General features: G+C 41.2%; 1 protein-coding gene across 2 annotated transcripts in view; it reads right to left on the bottom strand.

Annotated features, from left to right (window-relative positions):
• Positions 1-15,761, bottom strand: part of AKAP6 (A-kinase anchoring protein 6) — a 397,464-nt gene that overhangs the window by 359,201 nt on the left and 22,502 nt on the right. For both annotated transcript variants that reach the window (XM_039538039.1, XM_039538036.1), the window contains exon 2: positions 1,710-1,921. The gene's annotated coding sequence lies outside the window, so the exon portion shown is untranslated. The remainder of the gene's footprint in view (positions 1-1,709; positions 1,922-15,761) is intronic.

Raw genomic sequence — 15,761 nt, forward strand, 5'->3', positions numbered from 1 at the left:
TCAAAAGTTGTTAGCAAAAATGCATTATTCACCAGAATTTCCATCATTCAGCCACCAGCCAGACATCCTCCCTCTTCTTCTTGCTAACTCATACCTTCTGAGTGTGCATATTGAACACCCAGTGATTCAAGATTACTCCTTTTACACCGTAAACCACCACAATTCATTTTAACAATCACAGTAAGTAAAGCAATAGCACTGTGATAATGATTTACCTTTTTGTGTTTTGCAGTTTAACACAAAAAAGATATTATGATCAGACCACACTGGAAATAGTGTATGTGATGCAGTGCAGACTGTCTAATTAAAACCTAGGAGCTCCATTTCAGCTAGTGCCAGATGAGACCATCATGCCTGTCCCTATGAAAAGCAATCAGATCTGATTACATGTATTGGTTTTATGCTTCATATTTAATGCTTTTTGGTCCTTTATATCTGAGGAACATCATTAAAAGATTAGTGGTTGCTATTCCTTCCTGCTATACTTTTGAAATACAAACTAAAGCTAAGCAACACAGAGCCAGAGACCACTCCCTAATTCCTAGTGGACATATTATATTGATCAATTAAACTGACACGTGTCTGGTCTTTTCTTTGCTTCTAATCATCTACACATTAAAAAAAAAATCCCAAAGAATTAACATTGTTCTATCCAAGCCAGTCAGATTAACTTGGAAGTTAAGTAAAATCAACGTGGTTGCCAGAAGCAAGACCATGATATAAAATAGAAACCATTAGACATAATAAAGAGTTTCTAAATTTTGCAGGTGTTGGGTTATAATTCAGTCTCATAGACTCTGGTCCTAAAATATGTGTATTTTTTATATATATTCCCCATACTTGCAGAGGGAGCCATTACAATTTTTCATACTCTGTTTTATTCATGTAATGAAAACACTTGAAAAGCCTGAATCTTTGGCTACACCTTTTACTGCACCTTTTACTGCAATTGCAGCAGAGAAGAGAGACTTGTTTTACATCTAATAAAGAGTATATCTTAGATCCACGTTACGGTTTAGTAACAAAAAGGAGAAGGAAAGGAAAGAATTCAGTAATACAGCTGGAAGCTTTCAAAATAAATACTTGATATAAAGGGATGATAGAATTCAAAACAAATTTTGTCTCGCTGTTTTGTTTTTAAAATACCAACTGCATAGTATAGAACAGAACCACTTATCAAAGCAATACAGTGCCAACTGCTTATTCAGCATTGTGTAGCATTTTGTGTATTACCATATTATTGAAAACCCAGTGGAATTAAATAATATTCACACGCACACCACAGAAGAGTTCATAAGTTAAAAGAAGAGTGCTATAGAAAATATTAATCCTTCAATATAAGAAGGAGGGAAAGGATTATTCTACCTTTGCAACACTATAATTGTGAACAGCTGTATGTTCTATTTCAGAGAAAAATCATATTGTTATAACAGTAATTTAGATGTGAAATTCAGCTTTATTCTGTAGAGGCCCTCAGGATATCACACACAAATACAGCAAAGATTATAATAAATATTTCTGGCTGGCTGTGCCTCCTGTAGGCCTTTGTCTTAGCCTAACTGTCGGAAAAAGATATTTAGGCATGCAACATCTTTCTTCAAAACCCATTTTCACAAGGCAAATCCCACACATTCTAATTTTAGAAGAGACTCATAGAAAATCAGGAAAGCAGTGGTGCAATTAAAAACAAGCCTACATTTAGCACTTACCATCTCCTGTTCAAACCATTCTCTTTTGATGTTTACGGCACATCTGTGGGATGCAATACTAGGAGGTGCCTTGTGTGACCTGCTGCATGATGCTGTGACATCAGTTCAGATGATGCAGCTCATTATGGGAAAGGCTGCTGTTGCCGTGGCAACCGAGATGTGATAGGAATCCTTACTGCATTTCCAGGGGAGCCTGAGACAATAAGGAAGCCCTTTAAAGAAACAGACAAAATGCAAAAGGACTCGTAAAGTGCCACGCCATAAGATTATAGTGTCCATGTAACAGTACATGTTTTCTTATTGAGTTCAAATTTAGACGAGAAGAAATTATTCCCCCGCTATGGTAACAAATTTAGACACACGAGTTTAAAATTATTTCCATATAGGGCACTTAAAAATTAACTATACATTCATTAATGACAAAATTTAATAAACTAATATTGTGTTTAATACACAAAGATGTTTGTTTTAGAAGAATTTCTGCCATTTTAATACTAAGCCTGTTGTAACATGAGCTGTTTAAGGAATAAAAGGTGCCACTCTGCCCCACATCAGATCTGAGATTCTTAGAAATTCTCCTTTCTGGTACTAAAAAGAAAACTGGATTAACCAAAAAAAAAACCCCACACTTTTACATTCTCAACATTTTATGCTGTTAAGTAAGTTACTGTGCTTTGTTTTTAAAGCAAAAACACATTTCTATTCACAAGAGAAGTTTCTAGTCAGCCAAGGAAAAACCTCCTTATAATTTTTCAGCTGTAGGCCAACCTGCAGTACCATCTGCATGCTGAGTAGCCTGGCTTTCTTCTGTCCATCAGGCAGACACACAAATGAAGATTTAGAAAGCTTGCGGGCAATCTGCATGCTTCCGGGTCCACTCTACCATGAGCCCCCTCCTCACAGCAGTTGAAGGGAAACATATTGAAAACAAAAGAACCTCCTCCTAATTTGCATAGGGCTTTGGATTGGTAGATCAGACTGTTAGAAATTACCTTCAGCACCTGGAATTCATCCCCCCTCCCTTGCAGTAGCTAAAATAGGGTTGTCTGACAAGTATTAACTAGACTGGTGTGAAAATGAGAATTCACAACTGAAGGAAAACCCAGCACATTTTTGGCTTTTTGCCAATTCTATTTGATGAGAAAGAATCTGGCAAAACTGCCTTTCCCTTCCACGAAAATCCCTTTTTACATGGTAGAAAAGGACAAGAGATCTGGACCTTGTAAGCTTTAGCCTTTCCCAAGGGGAAACAGAGGCCAGAGAGCCAAAGAGAATTTAGGCCCTAACGGTGTCCAATAAACTCTGGAACCAGTGTTGGGACCAGAGCTGTATGACCCACTAGATCTCAAAACTACACATAAGAAGAAGTTCCTTTACTCATGATTTTAAATACTGCGTCATAGGCAATTACTAAAACCTATGTCAGAAAGGAAAAAAGCATCAACTGCTTGTAAAATACAAAGCCTCTTCCTACAATTAGGAATGCTCATGGCCCTTGTGACCTGTACTGGACCCTTGATGGCCCCCCCGCCAAGCACTTTCAGAGCTCCATTCATGCTTATAGAATCAGAACTGGAAGGGACCTTGAGATGTCATCTAGTCCAGTCCCCTGCAGTCATGGCAGGACTAAGTATTATCTAGACCATTAAGTTCTAACTTAACTCCATACTACTGCAGACAAAGAACCCCAGCCCCAAGGTACTCTCACACTACACTGAGACTGGTGTTCAGAATAAAAGTTTGGACAGAAAACCTGTAAAGACTGTTCTGTCTGACCCAGTCAGAACAATTTGGAAGATAAGATTCTCTCACTGTGGTCAGAACAAACAATATTATGTTTTCCAATATGCATTACTTTGCATTTAACTGTGGTTCCGACCTGAAATCTATGGGCATAGAGTGACCAGAGAAAGAATGATTGTATTGAAAAAATTGAAACTGTGAGCCCTAAACACAAAAAAGACTCAAGATACAAGTTCATGCTCACAAGATATTTACAGCTCATTTTTATTTTTGGGTGTTTATCCAGAGAAATTTTTAATTACTTCCACAAAATAAACAGACATTAACCACATAAAAATAGGATTTATATTGGTTTGGTACATTTAGTCTAGGAAATTGATTGAGTCGTCTCTAAGTATTTATAATGTGTGGATCACCATGGTATCAAAGTAACTTAACATTCTAAAAGTTTAAGTAAAGAGATCTCTATTTTTCTCCTTCCAATTGCTGTTTGGTAGAATTTTTTATTACTATTGCTACTACATGGAAAGAGTGAATTTTATATTTTCTTATGAAGGTTATGGGATTCAATTTATTCAGATTCATACAAATGGCTGAGTGGGAATGAACAAGGACACTCCAGAGAAGTAGGTCACATCACAGAATGAGCCAAATTCCAAGAGAACTGCTTCAGTACAGAAATAAAACCCCTTTTGACCACACACCCCTTGTTCTCATCTACCATCCCATACTTGAACCCATATGGGATATCAAACAACCTCAACCCATATTTGCTGGGAACCCCATCCTGAAAGAAATCCTTTTCTGAACCCCCACTTCTGGCCTTCAATCAATCCCCAACCTCTTCAAGCTCATCATCAGAAGCAACTCATAGAACTACCCACAATGACTTCCAGATCTCTTTGTGACTGGTAACAGCTAATTTAGACCCCACCATTTTATATGGGATTATGTTTTCCAATATGCATTACTTTGCATTTAACATTGAATTTCGTCTGTCATTTTGTTGCCTAGCCACCCAGTTTTGAGAGATCTTTTTGTAGCTCTTCAGTCTGCTTGGGACTTAACTATCTTGAGTAGTTTTGTACCATCTGCAAATTTTGCCTCCTCACTGTTTACCCCTTTTCCCAGATAATTTATGCAAGTTAAATAGGACTGGGCCCAGTACAGACCCTTGGGGGACATCACTATTTGCCTCTCTCTGTTCTGAAATTGACCATTTATTCCTATCCTTTGTTTCCTATCTTTTAACCAGTTACCAATCCATGAGAGAACCTTCCCTCTTATCCCATGACAGCTTACTTTGCTTAAGAGTCTTTGGTGAGGGACCTTGTCAAAGGCTTTCTGATAATCTAAATATACTATATCCACTGGGACCAACACAACTCCAATTACACTGTACGCACATGGGGGCCAAATTAAGGTTTGCACAAGCAGCTGTAACTCTAGCATTTCCAGAAGTTTGAGTGCTTGACATTGTAATCTTAGGCTTTATCTACACTGCAGACCTTACAGTGGCACAGCTGTACCGCTGCAGTTACACTGCTATATGGTCTCCCTGTAGCCACTCTGTGCTGGTGGGAGAGAGCTCTCCCACCAGCCTAATTAAACCACCCTTAATGAGTGGCAGTAGCTATGTCATCAGGACAGCATCTCAGCCGACATAATAGCACCAGTGTGGACTGCATGGTCTGTGAAACTTATTTTGGTCGGGGCCAGGGAGGGTGTTCTTTTCACACCCTGACCAACAAAAGTTTTACCAATAAGCGTCAAGTATCAGAGGGGTAGCTGTGTTAGTCTGGATCTGTAAAAGCAACAAAGAATCCTGTGGCACCTTATAGACTAACAGACGTTTTGCAGCATGAGCTTTCGTGGGTGAATACCCACTAACACCAATAAGCGTGTTAGTGTTGACAGCCTTAACATTGTAATGTCTTTTTCCTGACTGTAATATTTACTATATGCCAGTATGTATACACCTGCTTGAGTATGAGATTAACAAAAAAAACAAAAAAACACCATATCTACTTAAGGGGAAAATCCTTACCCAGGTGTATAAGAGTCTCATTTTATACAAATATGTATGGTATGGAGCCAGGGAGATACTGGTCCTATGAGAAGTGCCCAGTTCCCAACTAGATGAAAGAAGCTCCCCCTTATCAGTAGAGCAGGCAGGACTTACAAGGTCTACCAGCTCCCACAACTACTGCTCTCCCAGTAGAGTCTACCAATATAGAAAAGGAGGAGAGTTGCAGGGACCGTACACTTGTAAACTGCACAATATTCTGTCACAGTAAAACAACCACTTTAGAAGCCTGGAATAAAGCACCCTAGCCAGGACTGACCTGTGTATTCAAAGCTAAGTCTTAAAAATTGCTCTTCATTTTGGGGGATGGGGGAAGGTCATCTACCATACATAGTATGGTATACAAGTTTGTAACCAGACTGGAGATTGTCTTCCCTGCCTATGAAATCCAAATCATTTTAAACCACCATATTAAAGCAAAGCATAATTGTTCAGTAGCACAATCTTGAGAAGGTACACACGTAGGACCATATACTCAAACCCTTCATAGCAAAACTGGTACCACATGACTGAAAGGATGTGTGGATCTGATCTGAAGGGGCTTCTCCAAGTTTTCCAGTTGCTCCATTTCCTCCCTAAATAGCAGTATTAAACCCTACACTAACTTAACCCATCACTGTGTAATAATGTAGGTACAGTTAGTTCTATTGGTAGACATAATTTCAGTTCAATATACTTGATGGGAAATGCATAGACATTCCCAATTTCAGTACACCCTCTTCACTTCCCTTTAACGTAAGGTTGCAACTTGTATTTCCGACCCAAAGAATTGCCTTAAATACCCGATAAAAATTAGTATAGCTTTTGACTCAAATTATCTTAAAGTAGTGTCATAAACAGATAGTTAAGGGTTAATACCTCTTTTACCTGTAAAGGGTTAAGAAGCTCAGTAAACCTGGCTGACACCTGACCAGAGGACAAGATACTTTCAAATCTTGGCAGGGGGAAGTCTTTGTTTGTGCTCTTTGTTTTGGGGGTTGTTCGCTCTTGGGACTAAGGGGGACCAGACATCAATCCAGGCTCTCCAAATCTTTCTGAATCAGTCTCTCATGTTTCAAACTTGTAAGTAATAGCCAGGCAAGGCGTGTTAGTCTTAATTTTGTTTTCTCAACTTGTAAATGTTCCTTATTTGCTGAGAGGATTTTACCTCTGTTTGCTGTAACTTTGAACCTAAGGCTAGAAGGAGTTTCTCTGGGCTATAGGAATCTGATTACCCTGTAAAGTATTTTCCATCCTGATTTTACAGAGATAATTTTTACCTTTCTTTCTTTAATTAAAAGCTTTCTTTTTAAGAACCTGATTATTTTTTTCCTTGTGTTAAGATCCAAGGGGATTGGATCTGGACTCACCAGGAATTGGTGGGGGAAGGGAGGGAGGATGGTTAAATTCTCCTTGTGTTAAGATCCAAGGGGATTGGATCTGGACTCACCAGGAATTGGTGGGGGAAGGGAGGGAGGATGGTTAAATTCTCCTTGTGTTAGGATCCAAGGGGATTGGATCTGGACTCACCAGGAATTGGTAGGGGAAGGGAGGGAGGATGGTTAAATTCTCCTTGTGTTAAGATCCAAGGGGATTGGATCTGGACTCACCAGGAATTGGTGGGGGAAGGGAGGGAGGATGGTTAAATTCTCCTTGTGTTAAGATCCAAGGGGATTGGATCTGGACTCACCAGGAATTGGTGGGGGAAGGGAGGGAGGATGGTTAAATTCTCCTTGTGTTAAGATCCAAGGGGATTGGATCTGGACTCACCAGGAATTGGTAGGGGAAGGGAGGGAGGATGGTTAAATTCTCCTTGTGTTAAGATCCAAGGGGTTGGATCGGTGTTCACTAGGAACTTGGTGAAAAAGCCTCTCAAGGCTGCCCAGGGAGGGGAAGGTTTTGGGGGGGACAGAAAGTGATCCAGACACTGAAATTTCTGGATGGTGGCAGTGTTACCAGATCTAAGCTAGTAATTAAGCTTAGAAGTGTCCATGCAGGTCCCCACATCTGTACCCTAAAGTTCAGAGTGGGGGAGGAACCTTGACAAGTAGTAACTAAAATGATTCACTCCAGCTATTAGTAGCCATTGTTTTTCTTTACTATCTAGTTCTGGATTGGCGGGACATATGGACCAATCACAAGTTAAACACTATATCTCTTTGCAGTTACACATTTCCTGTCTATAAGCAAAACATGAGCTGGAGTTGTATTTCAATTAAAAAAATTAAACAGGAAAATAAATAGCATTTCTCCTTTCCTTTAGCAGGTACATCTACACTACAATGTAAGCCCAGGGTTAGTGGAACTCGAGTCAGCAAATCTTGGGTTTGAGAACCAAGGACTCTAATGCCTGCACTGACTACTGATCCTAGGCCGGGAATATTTGAACCCAGGACCCAACATGCACGATGCAGTACACAGGCCCGAGTTCAGCCAATCATATTCCAGACTTCCCAATGCCTCCTGAAACACAAGTTCTTTGTTTGCAGTGCAGCATGAGAAACACTGATTGTCTAACCCTGGGAGACACAGGACATTTGAACAACACATCCTGCCAAGCCATCATTTTGGTCTGTGCATTCCCAGCAACATGGAGTTGTTGTCTTTGAAGAACGTTCCTCACTTGCACTTTCACTGTTTAAGGAAATGGGTAGAGCTTTCGCAAGATGCTGGTGAACATTTTGACAGTATTCTCTGACCCTCTGAATGCACCTGAGAGCTAATGATGAAAGAGGAGGAGAACACCAACAGACTCAAGGAATCAGTTTTGAAGCAGAGGAGAGGAAAGCGATCAGGAACAATCAGCATGGATTCACTAAGAGCAAGTCACGGCTGACTAACCTAATTGCCTTCTATGATGAGATAACTGGCTCTGTGGATGAGAGGAAAGCAGTGGATGTGTTATTCCTTGACTTTAGCAAAACTTTTGATATGATCTCCCACAGTATTCTTGACAGCAAGTTAAAGAAGTATGGGCTAGAGAATGGACTATAAGGTGGATAGAAAGCTGGCTACATCATTCAGCTCAACGGCTCCATGTCTAGTTAGCAGCCGATATAAAGCAGAGTGCCCCAATGGTCGGTCCTGGGACCGGTTTTGTTCAATATCTTCATTAACAAGGTAGAGGATGGTGTGGACTGTGCCCTTAGCAAGTTTGCAGATGACACTAAACTGGGAGGAGTGGTAAATACACTGGAGGATAGGGATAGGATACAGAGAGGGACCTAGACAAATTAGAAGATTGGGCCAAAAGAAATCTGATGAAGTTCAACAAGGACAACTGCAGAGTCCTGTACTTAGGATGGAAATCCCATGCACTGCTACAGACTAGGGACCGAGTGGCTAAGCAGCAGTTCTGCAGAAAAGGACCTGGGGTTACAGTGAACAAGAAGCTGGATATGAGTCAGCAGCAGGCCCCTGTTGCCAAGAAGGCTGACAGCATTTTGGACTGTATAAGTAGAAGCATTACCAGCAGATCGAGGGTTGTGATCATTCCCCTCTATTCAACATTGGTGAGGCCTTATCTGGGGTACTGTGTCTAGCTTTGGGCCCCACACTACAAGAAGGATGTGGAAAAATTTGAAAAAGTCCAGCACAAGGCAACAAAAATGATTAGGGGGCTGGAGCACATGACTGATGAGAGGCTGAGGGAACTGGGATTATTTAGTCTGCAGAAGAGACGAATGAGGGGGGATTTGATAGCTGCTTTCAACTACCTGGAAAGGGGTTCCAAAGAGGATGGACTAGACTGTTCTCAGTGGTACCTGATGACAGAACAAGGAGTAATGGTCTCAAGTTGCAGTGGGGAGGTGGGGGTGGGGTTAGGTTGGATATTAGGAAAAACTATTTCACTAGGAGGGTGGTGAAGCACTGGAATGGGTTACCTAGGGAGGTGGTGGAATCTCCTTTCTTAGAGGTTTTTAACAGGCTTGACAAAGCCCCGACTGGGATGATTTAGTTAGTGATTCGTCCTGCTTTGCGCAGCGGGTTGGACTAGATCACTTCCTGAGGTCCCTTCCAACCCTGATATTCTATGACTCAAAGTGACTAATGCTGCTCATGACACCCGGTAGAGCTATTGTTGCCCCATAGCAGGACCACAAGCACAGACTGGTGGGATCACATTATGATGCAGATCGGGGATGACCAGCAGTGGATCAAGAATTTTTGCAGGACGAAAGTTACATTTCCTGGAGCTTTGTGAGCAGTTTGTCCTGACCTCCAGCATAAAAGTCACATGAGGGTGGCCATGCCACTCCAGAAGTGTATTGCTATAACTGTCTGGAAGCTGGCTATCCCAGACTGCTACATGTCCATTGCCAACCAGTTTGGTGTTGGAAAGTTGACTGTGGGTAAAATGATGGTGGAGGTTTCTGAGGCAGTCAGGCATGTGGTTTACCCCAAGGTGGTGGGAATAAAAGATATTCCTGAACTACAGGCAGTCTCATGGCATTGTTGTAGCCAGTGTCACAAGATAGTTATGTTCCAGAAATGTTAAACATTCATATGCCCCTTCATGCTTCAACCACCATTCCAGAAGACATGTGTCCATGCTGAGGATGGGTTCTGCTTGCTAACAATCCAAAGCAGTGCGTACTGATGTATGTTGATTTTCCTTATCTGAGTCAGATGCTACCAGCAGAAGGTTGATTTTCTTTTTTGGTGGTTCGAGTTCTGTAGTTTGTGCATTGGAATGTTGCTCTTTTAAGACTTCTGAAAACATGTTCCACACCTCATCCCTCTGAGATTTTGGAAGGCACTTCAGATTCTTAAACCTTGGGTCCAGTGCAGTAGCTATCTTTAGAAATCTTACATTGGTACCTTCTTTGCATTTTGTCAGATCTACAGTGAAAGTGTTCTTAAAATGAACAACAACAACAACATATGCTGGATCATCCTCTGAGACTTCTATAACATGAAATATATGTCAGAATGCATTGTGCAGGACGACATACTAGATGACCGTAATGGTCCCTTCTGACCGTAAGTCTATGAATCTATGAAACAGAACAGGAGACATACGATTCTCCCCCAAGAAGTTCAGTCACAAATTTAAATTAATGCATTTATTTTTAAAAAAACAAACATTATCAGCATGGAAGCATGTTCTCTGGAATGGTGGCCGAAGCATGAAGGGGCGTACAAATGTTTAGCATATCTGGCACATAAATGCCTTGAGATGCTGGCTACAAAAGTGCCATGCAAACACCTATTCTCACTTTGTCAACACTGTAAATAAGAAGCGGGCAGCATTATCTCCCATAAGTGTAAACAAGAAGTGGGACTGAATGAACTTGTAGGCTCTGCAGTTTTACATTGTTTTGTTTGAGTGCAGTTATGTAACAAAAAAACCCTATATTTGTAAGTTGCACTTTCACAACAAAGAGATTGCACTACAGTACTTGTATCAGGTGAATTTGAAAAAATACTATTTTTGTTTATCATTTACACAGTGCAAATATTTACACAGTGCAACTTGATTTCAATTACAACACAGAATGCAATTTATGAAAATGTAGAAAAACATGCATAATATTTCATGATTTCAATTGGTATTCTATTGTTTAACAGTGTGATTAATTGACAGCCTTACGTAATATATATTTTTAAAACATTACCATATGGATAATTACTCCAGCCAGGACAGGTTAGACATTTTAGAACTCACTAAAATAATTAAATTTCAGCATAAGAAATAAAAATTATGAAATGCATAGACTAGTCAAAAAACTAAAACACCATGCTTTGTCACACACACACCTCCAACACACACTTGTGGTGGTATTGTTTGAAAGTATCAAAAAGTAACAGAGACATGCATTGCCCCTTTAAGTACATTGCCCTTTTAAGTAGATCAGTCACAGCAGCAGATGCCAGCAAAGGCCTGGTCTACAGGAGCGGGGGGAGGGGAGAAATAAATCGTTCTAAGATACGCAACTTCAGCTATGAGACTAGCGTAGCTGAAGTTGACGTATCTTAGGTTACTTACTTCACATCCTCGCGGCTCGGGATCAACGGCCGCCACTCCCCTGTCAACTCTGCTTCTGCATCTCATCCTGGTGGAGTTCTGGAGTCAATGGGGAGCACGTTCGGAGATTGATGTATCACATCTAGATGAGATGTGATACAATCGATCCCTGATAGATCGATCACTACCCGCCAATCCGGTGGGTAGTATAGACATACCCTAAGCTCCCTCTGTCCTGAGTCCTGTCATGTCCCCGCTCTGCTGAGATGGGGTTCAGGGGTGGGGAGGGGGCCACCCCAACAGGAGCTTCCCCCGCACCCCTACACAGTAAGCAAGAGGCTCCCAGGAGCCGCTGCAGGATGGAGCAACCTGGCCGCAAAAAAAGTGTGTGTGGGGGGGGGCAACTGAAGACATGCTCTGGATGTGCACAGCTCTGCTCATCAGCTGGGAGGCACTTCAATCTCTCCTGAGCAGCAGCCTAAGCATGCAGCTTTAATGAACACAGCCCTGGAGGGGACTCAGGCTGGGGGGAGGGTGCAGCAGGAGCCTGCAGTCTTGGTGAAAGCAGCCACTCAAGCAGTTCTTTCTTCTGTGCTCTATCTTCCTGGTAAATTCCCCAACACTGCCAGCTTCTTCATTATTTGTTGGTAGGGACAGCAATTCTTAAAAAAAACAAAAAATAAAACTGAAGGTTTTACTTGCCTCACACTAGAGATTCAAAAAATTTGGCTCAGCTCCCATACCCAGGAAGCAGGATGCTTGATCAAAACTTGTTCTGGTTAGTGAAAACCACAAACTCAGGAGAAGGTTCACAGTGTTTGCACCTCAGCAGTCAGAATAAAGGGAAAGGATTAAACGCTGAGCTGTACTTGAACAGAGACTGTTGCCTCTGTTTCCTGGGAGTTGGTTGGCAACTCGCAGGAGAGGACACAGAACACCAGCCAATGAGATTGTGGGAGTGCACTGGCAAACACTTCAGGCCCAAGGGCAACATGGTCATAAGAACATAAGAATGGCCATACTGGGTCAGACCAAAAGTCCATCCAGCCCAGTATCCTGTCTGATGACAGTAACCAATGCCAGGTGCCCCAGAGGTAGTGAACCTAACAAGTAATGATCAAGTGATCTCTCTCCTGCCATCCATCTCCACCCTGTGACAAACAGAGGCTAAGGACACCATTCTTACCCATCCTGGCTAAGAGCCATTAATGGACTTAAAAGAGAACTTGATAAATTCATGGAGGTTAAGCCTTGTTATAGTTCTAGCCTTCACAACCTCTTCAGGCAAGGAGTTCCACAGGTTGACTGTGCACTGTGTGAAGAAGAACTTCCTTTTATTTGTTTTAAACCTGATGCCCATCCATTTCATTTGGTGGCCCCTAGTTCTTATATTATGGGAACAAGTAAATAACTTTTCCTTATTCACTTTCTCCACACCACTCTGACTTTATATACACCTCTATCATATCCCCCCTTAATCTCCTCTTTTACAAGCTGAAAAGTCCTAGCCTCTTTAAGCTCTCCTTAGATGGGACCCATTCCAAACCCCTAATCATTTTAGTTGCCCTTCTCTGAACCTTTTCTAATGCCAGTATATCTTTTTCGAGATAAGGAGACCTTATCTTTTGAGATAAGGAGACTTATCTATACGCAATATTCAAGATGTGAGCATATCATGGATTTATAGAAGGGCAATAATATACATCTTATTCTCTCTCTCTTTAAGGATTCCTAACATCCTGTTTGCTTTTTTGACAGCCACTGAGCACTGCGTGATGTCTGCAGAGAACTATCCATGATGACTCCAAAAGCTCTCTCATGATTAGTTGTAGCTAAATTAGCCCCCCATCATATTGTATGTATAGTTGGGGTTATTTTTTCCCCAATGTGCATTACTTTACATTTATCCAAATGAAATTTCATTTGCCATTTTGTTGCCCAATCACTTCGTTTTGTGAGATCTTTAAAAGTTCTTCACAGTCTGCTTTGGTCTCAACTATCTTGAGCAGTTTACTATCGTCTGTGAACTTTGCCATGTCACTGTTTACCCCTTTCTCCAGATCATTTATGAATAAGTTGAACAGGATTGGTCCTAGGACTGACCCTTGGGAAACACCACTAGTTACCCCTCTCCATTCAGAACATTTACCATTTATTCCTACCCTTTGTTCCCTGTCTTTTAACCAGTTCTCAATCTATGAAAGGATCTTCCCTCTTATCCCATGACAACTTAATTTACGTAAGAGCCTTTGGTGAGGGACCTTGTCAAAGGCTTTCTGGAAATCCAAGTACACTATGTCCACTGGATCCCCCTTGTCCACATGTTTGTTGACCCCTTCAAAGACATGATTTCCCTTTACAGAAACCATGTTGACTTTTGCCCAACAATTTATGTTCTTCCATTTGTCTGATAATTTTATTCTTTACTATTGTTTCAGCTAACTTGCCCGGTACTGACATTACACTTACCGGTCTGTAAATGCTGGGATTACCTCTAGAGCCTTTTTAAAATATTGGTGTTACATTAGCTATCTTCCAGTCACTGGGTACAGAAGCTGATTTAAAGGACAAACCATAGTTAATAGTTCCGCAATTTCATATTTGAGTTCTTTCAAAACTCTTGGCTGAATGCCATCTGGTCCCGGTGACTTGTTACTGTTAAGTTTATCAATTAATTCCAAAACCTCCTCTAATGAGACTTCAATCTGTGACAATTCCTCAGATTTGTCACCTACCAAGGATGGCTCAGGTTTGGGAATCTCCCTAACATCCTCAGCCATGAAGACTGAAGCAAAGAATTCATTTAGTTTCTCCACAATGACTTTAGCGTCTTTAGGTGCTCCTTTTGTAGTTCGATCGTCCAGGGGCCCCACTGGTTGTTTAGCAGGCTTTCTAGTTCTGATGTACTTAAACATTTTGTTATTACCTTTTGAGTTTTTGGCTAGCTGTTCTTCAAACTCCTTTTTGGCTTTTTCTTCTTACATTTTTACACTTAATTTGGCAGTGTTTATGTTGGGCCTCCATTATGGAGTCTTTGAAAAGTGTCCATGCAGCTTGCAGGGATTTCACTCTACTCACTGTAGCTTTTAATTTCTGTTTAACTAACCTCCTCATTTTTGCATAGTTCCCCTTTCCGAAATTAAATGCTGCAGTGTTGGTCTGTTGAGGTGTTCTTTCCACCTCAAGAATGTTATTATATTATGGTCACTATTTCCAAACGGTCCTGTTATAGTAACCTCTTGGACCAGATCCTGCGCTCCACTCAGGCCTGAATCAAGAATTACCTCTCCCCTTGTGGATTCTTGTACCAGCCGCTCCAAGAAACAGTCATTTAAAGTATCGAGAAATTTTGTCTCTGCATTTTGTCCGGAGGTGACATGTATCCTGTCAATATGGGGATAATTGAAATACCCCACTATTACCGAGTTCTTTATTTTGATAGCCTCTCTAATTTCCCTTGGCATTTCATCAACACTATCACTGTCCTGGTCAGGTGGTTGATAATAGATCCCTACTGTTATATTCTTATTAGAGCATGGAATTACTATCCATAGAGATTCTATGGAACATGTGGATTCATTTAAGATTTTTACTTCAGTTGATTCTACATTTTCTTTCACATACAGTGCCACCTCCCCCGCTCAACCTGTTTCTGTCCTTCTGATATATAATTTTGTGCCCTGGAATGATTGTGTCCCATTGATTGTCCTCCCTCCATAAGGTTTTTGTGATGCCTGTTATATCAATATCCTCCTCTAACACGAGGCACTCTAGTTCATCCATATTTAGACTTCTAGCATTTGTGTACGAGCACTTTAAAAACTTGTCCCTGTTTATTTGTCTGCCCTTTTCTGATGTGTCAGATTCTTTTTTATGTGAATGTTTCTCATCTGATCTGGCCCATACTTTATCCTCTTTCATCCTCTCCTCTTGACTAAAACCTGGAGAATCTCTATCACTAGACTCTCCTCTAAGAGAAGTCTCTGTCCAATCCACGTGCTCCTCTGCAGCAATAGGCTTCCCCCCCACCCCATCTCTTAGTTTAAAAACTGCTCTGCAACCTTTTTAATGTTAAGAGTCTGGATACACTTTGGTTTAGGTGGAGCCCATCGTTCCTGTACAAGCTCCCCCTATCCCAAAAGTTCCCCCAGTTCCTAATAAATCTAAACCCCTCCTCTCTACACCATCGTCTCACCCACGCATTGAGACTCTGAAGCTCTGCCTGCCTACCTGACCTTGCGCATGAACTGGAAGCCTTTCTGAGAATGTTATCATA

Source organism: Mauremys reevesii, linkage group 4 (genome assembly GCF_016161935.1).
Source record: "Mauremys reevesii isolate NIE-2019 linkage group 4, ASM1616193v1, whole genome shotgun sequence".
NCBI lineage: Eukaryota > Metazoa > Chordata > Testudines > Geoemydidae > Mauremys > Mauremys reevesii.